Raw genomic sequence first — 14,693 nt, forward strand, 5'->3', positions numbered from 1 at the left:
TTATTTTCAGGAATAACAGCATTGTGCAAGAGGGTTTTTCTTGCGCAAGAAGGGGCAGTGTAGACAGCTCCTTCTGGCGCAAGAGCCTCTTCCGCAAAAATGGTGGCTTATTAGATATGCAAATGAGGCTCAGCGATATTCCACCTCATTTGCATACCTCTAGCACAACAACCCACTAATGTAGACATAGCCAAATTGTGTAACTTATTTCTATGCTATTTTGAAATAGCTTATTTTGTCATTATAAAGCACTATTCCAAAATGTCCCTTACTCCTTGTAGAATGAGGTTTACAGGGATGTCGGAATATCAAGCCCAAAATAACGGGCTTGCTGTGAAGATGCGGAATAGCTATTTTGGGATCCTCCGGTACCTTGAAATAGCATTGCAATGTAGATGTAGCCCTTCCCTGCCCCCGAGCAGATCAAGCCTATTTTAACCTGAGCTGTGTCTCAGGGAGGGAAAGAAACAAAGAAACAAACAAACTGTTTTGGCTGAAATTAAAAAAAACAAATCAAACCACCCTGAAGTAGATAGCATGGAAGATTTCAGCTCAAGTGGTTAAAGTCTGTAACAGTTATAAGCAAAAGAAAATAAGGTCTTATAATAGGTCTTATAATAGGAGGTGGCCTATCGTAGGGTCCTTCTGACGCTACCCTGTGAGAAGCACTGCCTAAACTGCTTATGGCATTTCTTTGTGACAAATACACACAGGCTGTTTCTTTTCACCACATATATCTTTAATCTTCAGTTTCTGAGCATGACAGGACAGAGCACCCATATACCTGTTTCTTTCACTAAGCTTCTGAGATTTCCCTTTTACTTCCTGTTCCTCCCAATGATCTATCCTCTCCATTATTAAACCAATTACTTCATTAGTACGCACCAGTAATAATTAAGCTTGCGGCATTCTCTGTGCTACAGTAACCTCATTGATAAGAGTGCTACAGTTAGCACTTAGTCACACAGCTACACCTATGATGTAAGGTTTTGTAAAGGGAGCAACCATTTAATGCAATAAATACAAGTCTACTCACAGTACTGCAGTCTTGGAACTTGCTGCTTTATTTAATTGCATCACAACAGAGTTTGTGGGGGTAGAGACTAACTGGAAGTAAGGGAAGGCTGGGGCCTGGCTCTGTCCCGTAATACAGGGGAGTAGAGGAGTAATCACAATGAACTCCATGATGACTCCTTAACTGCAGAAGGATTATCTTGTGGCTAAAGCACAGGACTCAAAATGGAAAGATCTGAATTCTGCTCCCAGCTGAGACACAGACTTCCTGTGTGAACTTGGGGAAATGACTTAGCTGCCTCAGTTTTCCATCTATAAAATGGCAATATTTGCCCTGCCCCTGTGTGGCTTATTTAATTTGTAAAATGCTTTGAGATCCTTGGAGACAAGTTGCTATGTTATTATGAAGTATTATTGATTAACCACTCAGAATACTAGCTAGAATCTGGATCCTGGAAATAAGGATTAGACTATTTTCAGGTTGTCCCGTCCTTGACAGCATTGCTAGTACACAGGGAATGAGCAACACAGAACACAAGTGTGGAGAGAAGATGGAATTATTGCCTACTGATAATTGTGCCTGTCTGTCATAATTATCTTCAAGCATCCTACAACAAAGTCTCTTACTCTGAGCTTATATAACTCCACCTGCTGGTACGCGGGAGGCATAACAAGATTTTTGATTGTTCCTACAACATAGAAACGGCTTAACCCATTTGTAAACAGGTGAACAACATTCTAAGGAATCCAACAAAAGTCAGAAATATGATAGGACAAAAGCTGGGGAAAGGAGCAAGAAGAAAGAATTATAACTACCAGTAAAGTACCCTGTAATCTCTCTCTTTTCCTCCCATGCTAAAACAATCCCTTACTTTCAGCTGCTGTATAAGAGGAGCAGCCAGGGACTGTATGTTCTTAATGTGGCTTGTAACCTTTTTTTTTCTTTTGTAGCCTGCATAAGGGTATGTGTGCCCAGGATGCAGCAGAGCTCCAATTTCTGCAAAACTCATCATCATCCCAAAATGCTCCCATGCTTACATGCAAAAAATAAAGGAATCTTTTGGTTGCTTAAAATACTTATGACATAAGGTATTAAAATGGCTACTATCAACAAGTGGTCAGACAATTTGGAGGGTGGAAAAACAGACAACTTAAGCTTCTAGAAATCTAAAGTTTAGCCTTAAAGCACTGTTTTCACTTAGAAGTTCTGTACACGTCTCAAAGAAGCCTAAAATCAGAAAGACGGGGCCAAATGTAATTAAAATTGGCCACCGCTTATCCTTAACTTTGTCAAAATTTTCTGTGAAAAATAGAGCTTTTGGCAAATGGAGCAAAGAACTCCCTGCTATATGTTGGAAAGAAGATGTTCAGCTTGTGAACAATACAAGTTGAAACAGATGCTAGCAAGAGAATAAAGCTGGAAGCCCAGACTGCTGAGACCTACAACACTGCCATCTTTCATCACGCACCTGATCTAGATAAATAAATCACTCCTGTGCATGCCAACTTCCTTCCATATGACCTGAGAGTGTCAATATATCTAAGGCAATTTCCTACTTCCTTGAAGTTGCCAAAATTTAAGTATTTTTAGCATCGTAAACTATATGTTCAACAGAAATTTTTGTCTATATTCATTTATGTTTCTCTCTGCCAATATGAAATGCAGACATAATTATTTACCGTGACAAAATAGTTTAATGGCATGAAATTAGCAGGCTGTTAGAAACTGGTAGATTCTTATTTCCAGGTGTAGAGAATGGTACAGATAAATTTTTCATGGAAATGCTGACATTACAGAGATTGCATCAGTACAAGTCAGGCAGAATGTGACTCATGTCTTTAATAGATTAGATAAGAACTTTAAGAATAGAGACTCAAATCAGCAGTATGCTGAAGCACAAGCTTCAGTGCTTTGCTGGTTTTTTTATTCTATCACCGTACCTTTGGAAAGGCATACTTGCTTATTTACAGATGTATCTATTTATGGTATATTTGACATTAGGGAATAGACGTGTCTATGTAAAGAATCACTTTCTTAACCTATCTGCTCCATGCATGTACTCAGTAATGCTTAACCTTAGCAACCAAAACATCAGGACTTCGGGCAATTTATATACTCCCGCTTCAGAGTGTGACATAGCACCTATGTATTTTTATGTGCGTGTGGTTTTGAATATGAATATGCATAACTCAAATATGCTTTATGCAAATTGGGGCATGTTATCTACCATTGGAGAGTTTGTAATCCCCTAAATGTGTATATTATATTTATATGTATATATAATAATTTGTCTGAAGTTAGAATTCTAAAGTATACGCCTATTTATGTATCTAGATGTACTCATAAAGGCCATTAGCAGCACTCAAGGAATTTAGGGGCCCCATGTTCAAGGCAATAATCTGTGAATAGTCCTGTTTTTCCTGTAAGTCTGGATTGTGGTTGGTCCTACACAGACAGGTGATCATGCCACTTGATGCTGGAATCTATCTTGAATTTTGTACTTTTCTACAGGGAGAGGGGGAATAGAACAAAAACTTCCTGCCCTGGAAAAATTCTATTTAAGTAATGTGACGCAAACAATGATTGCCTTCAACTAGCTTCACAGACTGCTCCGCACCTGGAAGCAAAACGAATTCTAAGAACAGGGGTGGAGAAAAGCTGCTAAACCCAGGTAAAAAAAAAAATCAGGTCTGGCCTGAGAAGAACTATACCTCAAATAAGAAGTAGGGTAAGAGATTATGATTTGTAACAACTTCTTAGTATATTTGGCAGGTTTTGTTTGATTTTGCTTAGTAACTTATTTTGATCTGTCTGTTATCACTTGCAACCACTTAAATCCTACTTTTTATATTTATTAAAATCCCTTTTGTTTATTATTAAACCCAGTGTAAATAATTGTTACCAGAAAGGGGAGGGAGAGAACAACAGCTGTGCATATCTCTTTCATTGATAAAGAGAGCAAACTTAATGAGCTTGTTCTGTGCAAAACTTTTATAGAAAGACAGATTTATCTTGGGCTTTGATCCCATTGAGGCTGTGCACTAGGATGCTGTGTAAAGTCCCTGTTACTAAGCCTACCCAGAGATGAGCTGTTCTCCTTGTCTATGTTTCCCCGCTGTGGGCTGTAACCCCAGTTCTGTACCTTGCTGGGCAGGGAGACCAAAGCTTCTGGCTTAGCAGGACAGAGTGGTGCAGCACCCTAAAGGGCAGATAGGCAGGCTCAGCGGTATGATCAGCTCATCAAGTAACCGTCTCAAAGGAACCTGTGACCCAAACCTGTTGCACGGAACCAATAGAGTTAGGATCTGAACTGGATTCTGTATAATCAACAGAATTCTTGACTAAGTTCCACTTGTGGAGCCTGTTGTGGAAACTAATGCTCACGTTTGTTTTACATTTCAAATAATTTCAATACTTGCTTGGAACCTTGTTTCGAGAGGAACAAGATTTCACTGAAATAAATAAAATATATGAGAGGTCGGTGTTAACAGGAGAATATGGTCTAATCAGAGTGTTCAAATGAAAATTCCATCCATGTGCTACATAAGGGTTCAGAACCATGGAAGAAATAGCTGAAATAGGAACAAAATACTTCTTTCTAGCTTTCAAGAGAACTGAGGTTTGGAAGCAAGAATTTGGCCTAAAAAAATTCCAAATTTATTAGTGTCCACAAATTAAACATTTACTAGTCAAATAATTTTGTGCCATTGCGATAGCAGTTCTGGAATCTCCAGGTTTGCTAAAATGTTCATGAAAAAGTGGGTAGTGTGCCAGACCTGTTGCATCAGCATAAACTTGTTTAATGAAGGCCAACAGAAAAAAGTGCCATGGTGCTTCAGCATGAAGAAGGATCAGGATTTGTCATGATCACACAACAACAGAACAAAGTTAGACAAATAAGAAAAGCCCAGTAGCTTTCTATCTAATCCATCACATGCATTAGACTCCAACCAGAGTGGCCAACTGCTGAATATGATTATTATGGACAGCATAGAAAAGTATTATGGACAACCAAACTTTTTTTTACAGACACATTCTTATGTAACATGAAGATGGCTCACCAGGACAAAAGTGAACAGCAGTCTGTGTTTTTATTCATTCATCACAACATTCCTGCCTCTCAGCTGAGCTGACAGTGACGGCACCTGTGAAACTCCATCCCAGCCAGCCAACCGAGCTAGGCAGCAGGCAGGCATCTGAGGGAAGTGGGGAGCCCACAATATAGGCAGCTAGACCTGCAGCACTTTGCCCAGGAATATGGACACAATCTATGCCTGTTACAGCTCTTCCCCTGCCCTCTGCCCCCTCCCAAGGTGAGTCCTCCTCCCACCTTGGGAGGGGACATTCAGGAGCTGCTCACTTGGCTAGGATTGGGGGATGGGCACCATAAGTGACTGCCCAGTTGTAACTTACCACAGTGGGAAGCTTGTGGGAGGTTGCTATGCTCAGCCCTCTGTACTGTGTTCTCTTCCCTGCCCCAACCGCGCTAAGCCTGGCAGGGGTGTGTGCTACTGTGCTAATGCTAGAGACACAGAAGAAGAGTTCAAAGCTGGTGGCAGAGAATAGCAGCCCCACCTGTCAGCAGCAGGTTGGAGAGAGCTCCCGTGAGGAGAATTTCTCTCTCTGCCACAGGAATGATAGATTCCCTGGAGCTGCCCTGTGTCATGGAGCTTGCCCCAGGGTCAAGGTGGAGGGACTCCTCAGCTCCACTGCAAAGTTCTGTGGTTTAAAAAAATATATCTACATAGTTTTTATTTGGATTTTACAGACAGGTCCAATTTTAGCCTTTTGTTTATGGGTGGACTGAATATACTGATAGTTGACAACCCTGACTTAAGTCCATATATCTAAATCAAGCACTAAGTGCATATGTAACTGGGCAGTGGCCTCTCCTTACTACCTAAATTGAGAATGGAGCTTTCAGAAATTAGGTGCTTTTGGTAACAGTTATACTTAAAACTTTATATTAGATTCGTCTTTTGTTCCAACCACAGTTGTTTATTTTTGGAGCTATGCTACAGTCTCCAGCTGAGTTACCAGTCTACTTTATGGGACCCAACCTTTGGATCCCACTTGCTTCCATGTCCGTTAGGTTGAGGCAGTTTCCAAACACTGTCTCTACCTCTAGACCCTCACACATACTGTCCCCGTCTGGCACCCCTCTTTTCTATGCTGTCCATCATCAATCCGCTGCCATCAGTGAAGCCCCAATACCACAGCTGAACCCCTAGCAACTTCGGCAGACTCTCCCTAAAGCTCTGTTCTCATTGGCATTCTGGTGTATAGCTTAACTCTTTGGGGAATAGTGACAGTTAAAGCAAGGGATACACAGGCTTTGCAAAGGAATGTCTTACATACACACTTTACTTGTAGATGGCATAAGAGATTTACAGGGCTATGGAAAAATAACAGACACCCAAACACAATTATTTCCCTCAGAGAGGGAACTCATCACTGGAGAGTTCTTTGCAGTTTGAACAGTGTCTGTCAGAAGGGCCAGTTCCCTCTTGCCCTTCACTACTTATGCTCAGTCTTCTGGTTCTGGTGATTACTGTCAGAGAGACTGGCCTTTAAAAGCAGTGTCTGGCTCCTCTTCTTGTGTGTCTTCTTATTCCAAGTTTTCCCTTCTCCCCATCTTCAAGACTCTGAGTCTTTAAAAGTCATGGCTCCATCCCCATGGAACTCCTCAGCTGCACAGTACCATCTGGACAAAGCTATTCAACTATCGAAGCCTTGGTTGCTAACTCTTGATGTCCCTGGATAACTCACTGACGTCTGTTTTCTGACATAGAAGAGAAGTTTTAATCCACACTGTAGACTGTAGTCAGACAACATTAATAAAATCAAATGGCATTCATAAGTGTGCACAGACAGCTATCTTAAATTGTCCAATTAGATGAGCATGTGGGATCCTGTGACTACATTTTTTCCACTCTGAAAGATGGATTTTTCCAACAAATGTCCATTACCTTTAAAGACACTTATAATGAAGTGACAGTCTGTGTTGTCAATGGGCAGTGAAACTGGGTAAGAGTGGAGCCCTAATTGCTTAAACCATGGGAGCACATAATGATTATGGGTCAAATTCTGCTCCACATTCCAACATTTTCTAACTAGCGCCTTACCCTGTAAACAGCCCCATTTACTTTAATGGGACTATTCATGACAGAATGTGGCACTATTTTTAAGGTATTTAACAACTACCTCTCATCATATAATTAGCATTAGAAACAATGAAAATATTAATACAAAATCTTTAAAGTACATTTACAGATTTTAATTTCAAGAAGGGACCACCACAGTCAGCCAATTCAACCTCCCTATACAACATAGAACATAGAATTTTACCCACCAATGTAGGTGTCATCCATGCATTTAGAGCAGCCCACTCTGATTACTGTTGTGCTTTTTCTCCCACTTTAATTCTAGCTTGTTTTTAGCAGCCAAAGATGTCATGAAATCCTGGAATAAGAGATAACTGATCCATATAATTTGAAAATTAGAAGTTCACGATCTTAGTGTATTTCTACACTACAAAATGAATTCGAAATAACAGCCGTTATTTCGAATTAACTTTAATAGCGTCTACACATACAAACCGCTATTTCGAAATAAATTCAAAATAGTGGAGCCCTTATTCTGAATTTGGTAAACCTCACTCTACGAGGATAACACCAAATTCGAAATAGCTAATTTGAAATAAGTGCTGTGTAGACACTTATTTCGAATTAGGTGGCCTCCATCCCTTCCCAGGGTGCCCTGGTGGCCACTCTGGGCACAACCAGGAAAACTTTTCTGCTCAGAGCCAGCAGACCGTGCACCTGGCACAATATGAGCCAGCAACCCACTGCCACCCAGCCCTCCACCGCTCCCCAGGACCAGGCTGGCGGCTCTCAGGAGCCTGCCAGGGGCCGCAAAAGGCGGGTGCCTTCCTGGTCTAGTGCAGAGATTGTGGGCCTCATCGAGGTTTGGGAGGAGGCCTCCAATGCCCACGATCTCCACAATAGGCACAGGAATGCAGCTGTCTACAGCCACATAGCTGCCAGCCTGGCCACCAGAGGTCATGTATGCAGCCAGGAGCAGGTGCGGAGTAAAATCAATGAGCTGCGGCAGGCCTATGCCAGGGGCTCCCAACCAGGGGCTGTCCCGGAGGCCTGCCCGCACTATGAGGCTCTGGACCACATCCTGGGGGGTCAGATGGTCCATGCCCCTCTGGTGGTCATTGACCCTGGGACAGAGGGCCCTGCCCCTGACACAGGGGAAGAGGAGGACGATGGCAACCAGGAGCCTGCAGGGAGTGCACCCTGCACCCAGGTCCCCCGAGCTGAACCGGAGAGCCAGTCAGCAGCCTCATCTGAGGCCGGGGAGGCCTCCACATGTAATTGCTATCACGGTCCCCTTATGTGGGGTGGGGAGCCCAGGGACCGTGCGAGTGGGCTTCGCCAACCACAGAGCAGGCGGCAACCTGTGCATCTGCCACGCCAGCCGGGACTTGTGGCCCCAGGTGGGTGCCATGCAGGGGCCCTGGCTTGCTCCCCACACGCGTCTATACATGAAGACACATGACAGGCTCCTGACCCCGGGGAGAGACACTGCACACTGCCCTCTCTCCAGATTCCCCCTCTACTCAGAAGCGGGCACATCTCCCCCTCTGCCCCCACACCACACTATAGGCAGCACAGGGGCTGGGGTTCATTCCTGGGCCAGCTCACACTCCCAGGGATAGCAGGATGTGATGGTTCAGAGACCTGCCATCCTCACCCTGCAGAGGGGGCTGGGTTTCACCCACTGTGTCCCCAGGGAGAATTGACCACTTCTCTTGTTTCACTGCAGGACGCACCACTCCGCCTGGCCCCTCCACCCGTACCCGCAACCTGGAGGAGTTCCAGAGGCAGCAGCTGCGGTTGCAGGGACGGCAGATCCACAGCCAGGGCAATGGGTGCAAGAGGACCTGCAGCTGCAGTGGGAGAGCTTGCGGGAGCTGCGGGAGCAGGGCCGTGCCCTCCGCGAGCACCTGCAGGCTTTGGCAGACCTACTGCTGCCTCCTGCTGCTTCAGCCCCTGTGGCCGCCCCAGCTATCACTCCTCCTCCCACCCCTTCTCCCCCTCCCACTTCTTCCACCCCCCCCCCCTGCCTCACCCTCCACACCCACTCCTCCCCCAGGAACGCGGAGGCCCCCGCACCCACAGTGCTTCAAGATGGGAGGGCCGGCAAGACGCCCAACCCTGAGCTTCCCCTCCCCCTTCCAGCTCCCTCCTCTCAGGTTTCCCCTGTCCCCTCTCCCACCCTCATTCCCCTCTTCCCCCCTACCCAGTTATGTTAAATAAAGAGATTTTTTTTGTGGCAACACAGGTGTTTTTATTGTAGTTCAGGAAGGGGGGTTAGGGAGGGAAAGGGGAAGGAGGTGGGGGTGGAATGTAAGGCCCCAAGCCCCAGTGGGGCACGCCAGGGGGACTTCAGTCCTCATCCATCTGGAAGCTCTCCCGCAGGGCTTCCCGGATGCGGACAGCCCCTCAAAGGGCCTCCTGCCTGGCAGCCGTGTGGGCCTGTGTGTACTGGCCAGCCAGGTGGGCAGCCTCTGCCATCCAGGCTGGCAGGAAAGCCTTCCCCTTCCTCTCACATAAATTGTGGAGCACACAGCACGGTGCCACCACGTGCGGAATATTGTGCTGGGAGAGATCAAGGCGGGTGAGGAGGCACCTAAATTGGGCTTTCAGTTGGCCGAAGGCCCCCTTGACCACGATGCAGGCCCTGCTGAGCCTGGCATTGAAGGCCTGTGGGGAGGGGCTGAGGTGTCCCGAGTAGGGCTTCATCAGCCAGGGCTCTAGGGGGTAGGCCACATCTCCCAGCAGGCACACTGGCATGTCCACGTTCCCGACCCTGATGTGGTGATTGGGGAAGAAAGTCCCGGCGTGCATCCTCTGGCACACAGAGGAGTTGTGGTACACCCGTGCGTTGTGTGCCTTGCCAGACCAGCCCACATTGATGTCCGTGAATTGGCCCTGGTGGTCGGACATGGCCTGCAGGATCACAGAGAAGTACCCCTTCCTGTTGATGAAGAGGAAGGCCTGCTGGTCTGGGGCATGGATGGGGATGTGCGTCCCGTCAATTGCCCCCCCGCAGCTGGGGAAGCCCAGGGCACCAAACCTCTGCATGACCACCTCCAGGTTGGTGAGGCGGACAACTCTGTGGAGCAGCACCCTGTTGATGGCCTTGATCACCTGCAGAGAGACACACAAAACGGATGGTCACTAGGGTGCCCAGGTGTCTGGGAGTGTTTGTGTCCTGCCATTGCCCCGTCCCCCACTCCCAGGAGCAACCCCCGCTGCAATCCTGGCCACCGTGGGTGGTCTGTAGCATGGCCGGGACAGCCCGAACCCTACCGGGGAGGGCACTTACATGACCTCCTCCCTATTTTACCTGGGGCAGCCCATGTCCTCCTTGCAGCCTCCCCTCCTGGCCCAGTGGCCGGAGAGGGCCGTACCTGCACAAGCACCGCTCTGACATTGGACCTCCCCACGCCGAACTGGTTCCCTACGGATCGGTAGCTATCCGGCGTGGAGAGCTTCCAGAGGGCGATGGCCACCCGCTTGTAGAGGGGAATGGCGGGCCTCGTGCATGTGTCCCGTTGCTGCAGAGCAGGGGCGAGCCACTTGCAGAGCTCCAGGAAGGTGTCCTCTTTCATCCTGAAGTTCTGGGTCCACTATTGGTCTCCCCAGTGCTCCAGGACGATGCGGTCCCACCAGTCGCTGCTGGTGTCCAGACACCAGATGCAGCGAGGCACTCTGGCATCCGGGTGCCGCTCCTCCAGGGCCCCTGGGGGGAAGGACCAGGGGGCTGGCCTGCAGCAGAAGGTGCCAGGCAGCCTCCAGAAATTGCTGCCAGGCTTACAGCAAGATGTTCAAAATGCCCAAAGGCGGCTCTGGCTCCATGGTGTTGAGTGCTGCGGTGTCCCAAATGAGAGCGACTGAAGCAGATGGAGAGGAAAACGCTTTGCTGTCCCTCGGCGAGGTAGGCAAGCAAGCAGGAAAGCTGAGAACCGGCTGTCCAGGGGATCCCTTTAAGCATGAGCCTCAGATAGCCTCAGACAGCAGCCACACAAAGCAACTACTGACCCTGATGCCCTGCTGGAACTGGTTTCATCTGCCCTTAAATGTGATCTAGTGTCCAATCGATGTGGACGCACTATTTTGAAATAGCAAAATGCTATTTCAAATTAGATTTTGTGTCTTGATGTGTTATTTCGAATTAACTTATTTTGAATTAACTAATTCAAAATAAGTTATTTCAAAATAGCGCTGTAGTATAGACATACCCTAAGATGTTTAGGTATGCAAACTGGGGTAGCATTGACCCCAGAACTAAGTTTCCAAGAAAACAACCACCAAAATCAGATCAGAACTACAGTGGGAGGAAAACGCAAAGAAGATAATCAGAATTATGTATTCTTAAGTTTCAACATCTCATGAAACATTAGGGCTAAAAATATTACCTTAACTGCGTTCCTTATTTCTCCATCTTTAAAATGGGAATAATTATCTTGTGATGATACATTAATTAATGTTTGTGAAGCACTCTGATACTATAGCAGTGAGCACCATAGTAAAATCTAATGAGAAAATTAATAAATCTGTCTTCAGAGCAGGGTTTGAATAAAGTGCAGTAAATACGTCAGAGGGTATACACTGAAAAATTAGGATTAAACAAAATTGAATAGCTGATCATTCACTGATTATCATCCATCTGGTGCACCGAATGAGTTGTGATTCTGTGGGAAAAATAGTAAGTGAATATGTAATTAAAGACTAATATAATGCAGATGCCTGAGGGACTCAAGTGGTATAGGCAACCTTAATTCTGCCATTTCCCAGTATTTGAGTGCTTGACTTTGCAAACTTAATGTTCTTTCAATGCATTTGTGTATGAGCGTGTGTAGTTGTATATATCATTTAACATCTAATCTTTACTTATTGGACATACCTATCTTTGGGTATGTCTACACTACCCCGCTAGTTCGAACTAGCGGGGTAATGTATGCATACCGAACTTGCTAATGAAGCCCGGGATTTGAATTTCCCAGGCTTCATTAGCATAAAGCCGGCGCCGCCATTTTTAAAAGGCCCACGAGGAGTACAGATAGTTCGGAATGGCTACGTAGTTCGAACTATCTAGCCCGTGCCGCGTGTAGCCGCGCGGCACGGGGTTCGCACTAGCCGGCGTTTAAAAATGGCGGCGCCGGCTTTATGCTAATGAAGCCCGGGAAATTCAAATCCCGGGCTTCATTAGCAAGTTCGGTATGCATACATTACCCCGCTAGTTCGAACTAGTGGGGTAGTGTAGACATACCCTAATCTCCTTGTCTAAGACACATTTTAAAAAGCACAATGTAAGGATAAATATCCCTAAAACAAAGGCCTGTTCCACTTGCCTGGTTTCACAGCAAAGTCAGCTAAATAACACAATAAGCCCTGATAACTGTAGAAATCCCCTCATAAACAATACCCCACAATGAACCCCCACAGATCCTTCAAACCAACTGAATGGATGAGTTTTGCAAGCATCTAGGCTCTGTCAGTTCAAGGAGGAATCTCATTCTTGAGGTGAAACTCCATGATGGAAAATATTTTCATTCCCAGCCTTGTTGTCCCATCAGCACCAAACATAATCCTTTTTTTCTTAGATGTAACTATCATTGCCTGCTCCTCTTGTTCATGCAATGAAAGATTAGCAAGTCAGTTTTCTGACTTGCCTCTTTACTGCAAAACTACTGCCATCTAGTGTTTAGTTGCAAAAATATCCAACTACAAGAAAACTAGAACTCCAGTAACAATATCTGTGGTCTTAATCTGCTGGCCAATAACTATTCCTGATAACAAGGGTGACTGGTGAGGTAAGACATATGGAGGGCACTGGCCGCTCCCGCATGTGTCTCCTCTCTATGTCACCCCTAGCTCTGGGAGGGCTAGGAAGCCCTCTCTGTCCCAGTCCCAACCCCCTCCCTGCCCCCTGCCCCACCTCTTTCCCCTTCTCTGCCACTGCCCCACCCTGCCTTCACCATGCTTCTTCCACCAAGTGACCTGGTCCAGGAGACTAGCAGGTATCTAGTGCCAGCAACAGTGGTCAGCCTCTCCCCTTGTGCTTCCCGCTGATGAGTCCGTGGGAAAGTCCGGCCCCTTCCCTGAGTGACATGGCTGGGAGTGGAGCCGCACTGAGTGTGTGTGTGAGGGGGAAGGGAGAGGCTGCTGCAGGCGCCAGCCCTCCGCTAGTTCCTCAGGCTGCCCAGAGGCTCTACCCTTGCCCCTCCTGCCCACAGCATTTGACGGATCAAGTGCCCCCTTGGCTCACCCTCATGCATCGCCCCAAAATGGTAAATCCTAAGATGTCTGAAATAGGAGATACTCCTCTCTTTGGAGAAACTAGAGACTGACAGAGACATCTAGTGAGCTCTTATCTGCCCAGGCATTAGTGCTAACATGCTATGGTGAAGAATGTCTTCTGAATATCTAAGGTACACAGAGCCCCTAACAACAAACTCCCATTCCCTCCTCCCCACATTATGCAAAGTAGCATGTTAATATAATATTATGGCTGAAATCAGAAATAAACAACATTCAAAATGACAGGTCTCACAGCAATCACAGCACAGCAGCCACGCTGCTCACTAACACCTGGATTGCGAGACGCCCTTATTGGGCAAGCAGGGGCATTCCAGGAGGTGCCCAGCAGGGAGCAGGATGCTGAAAAAGGGGCAAGAAGGGTAAGCAAGAGGCAAAGGCTAATCTAATAGATTAGGTAAAACAGAAATCCTAGGTAGAGTGTCTGCCAGCTGTGGGAGAGAAGGCAATAGTCAAGGTGGAATGTCCTATTGCCTTATTGATGTCTATTTTCTCTTCGGTACTTTCTGGCAAATGGCAGCATTGGACCACATTATTTTTGGGAAGCCACCAGCCAACCAATTCAAAGGGGAAGAAAGCATTGAAAATCGATTGTAGGAATATAGGGTCATGCTTAGGGTCTGGAGGAACTATGGATTAAAACTGAACTGGCATACAAGCTTGTCACCAAAAAGAATGAGCCTGCAGACTTCCTAGAAGCCTCCTTGGAGAAATCACTTAATCTCTCAGTGCTTCAGTTTCCACTCATGTGAAATGGGAGTAATTCTACTTCCTACACTTTGTTTGGTGTATTTCGATTTCTGTTACTTGTCTATTTACTTTGTAACACCTTTTGGCTAGGAAATGTCTGTTACTATGTGCTTGTAAAGTGGCCTATGCAATAGGACCCTGATCTCAGTAACTAAGGTAATGCACATAATGAAAAAAAGAGAAGTGTTCAAATACAAAACTTGTAGAAGTAGCAATAGTTAAAAGTACTATCACTTTTCCAACAATGAAGAGGAAACACATCAGGGATTTTATTATCCAGAGACTGGACAACACTGTCTCTTGAAAATACTCTATTTACTGAGATAGTGAGAAAAAAATGCATGAGAAGAATATTTTTGGTTTGAGATGTAGACACTCTGGGTACATCTAGACTACATTCTTTTTTTGAAAGGAGATATTCAACTTTGGCACTAATTTGCATATATTCTTCCGATTGCTTTTTCAAAAGCATTTTTTCGAAAAAGAAAGCAGTTTAGACACCGTTCTTTCGGAAAAAAAATAACCCTTTTTCG

At 45.9% G+C, this 14,693-nt stretch overlaps 1 long non-coding RNA gene across 1 annotated transcript; it reads left to right on the forward strand.

Annotated features, from left to right (window-relative positions):
- The first annotated feature begins 3,497 nt into the window (after nucleotides 1-3,497).
- LOC149524564 (uncharacterized) lies at nucleotides 3,498-9,362 on the forward strand. Its single transcript, XR_016349356.1, has 2 exons — nucleotides 3,498-3,686; nucleotides 8,849-9,362. It is a non-coding gene; the product is annotated as an uncharacterized LOC149524564 (long non-coding RNA).
- Nucleotides 9,363-14,693: the final 5,331 nt, after the last annotated feature.

The sequence above is a fragment of the Pelodiscus sinensis genome, chromosome 4 (genome assembly GCF_052426305.1).
Source record: "Pelodiscus sinensis isolate ZL-2025 chromosome 4, ASM5242630v1, whole genome shotgun sequence".
NCBI lineage: Eukaryota > Metazoa > Chordata > Testudines > Trionychidae > Pelodiscus > Pelodiscus sinensis.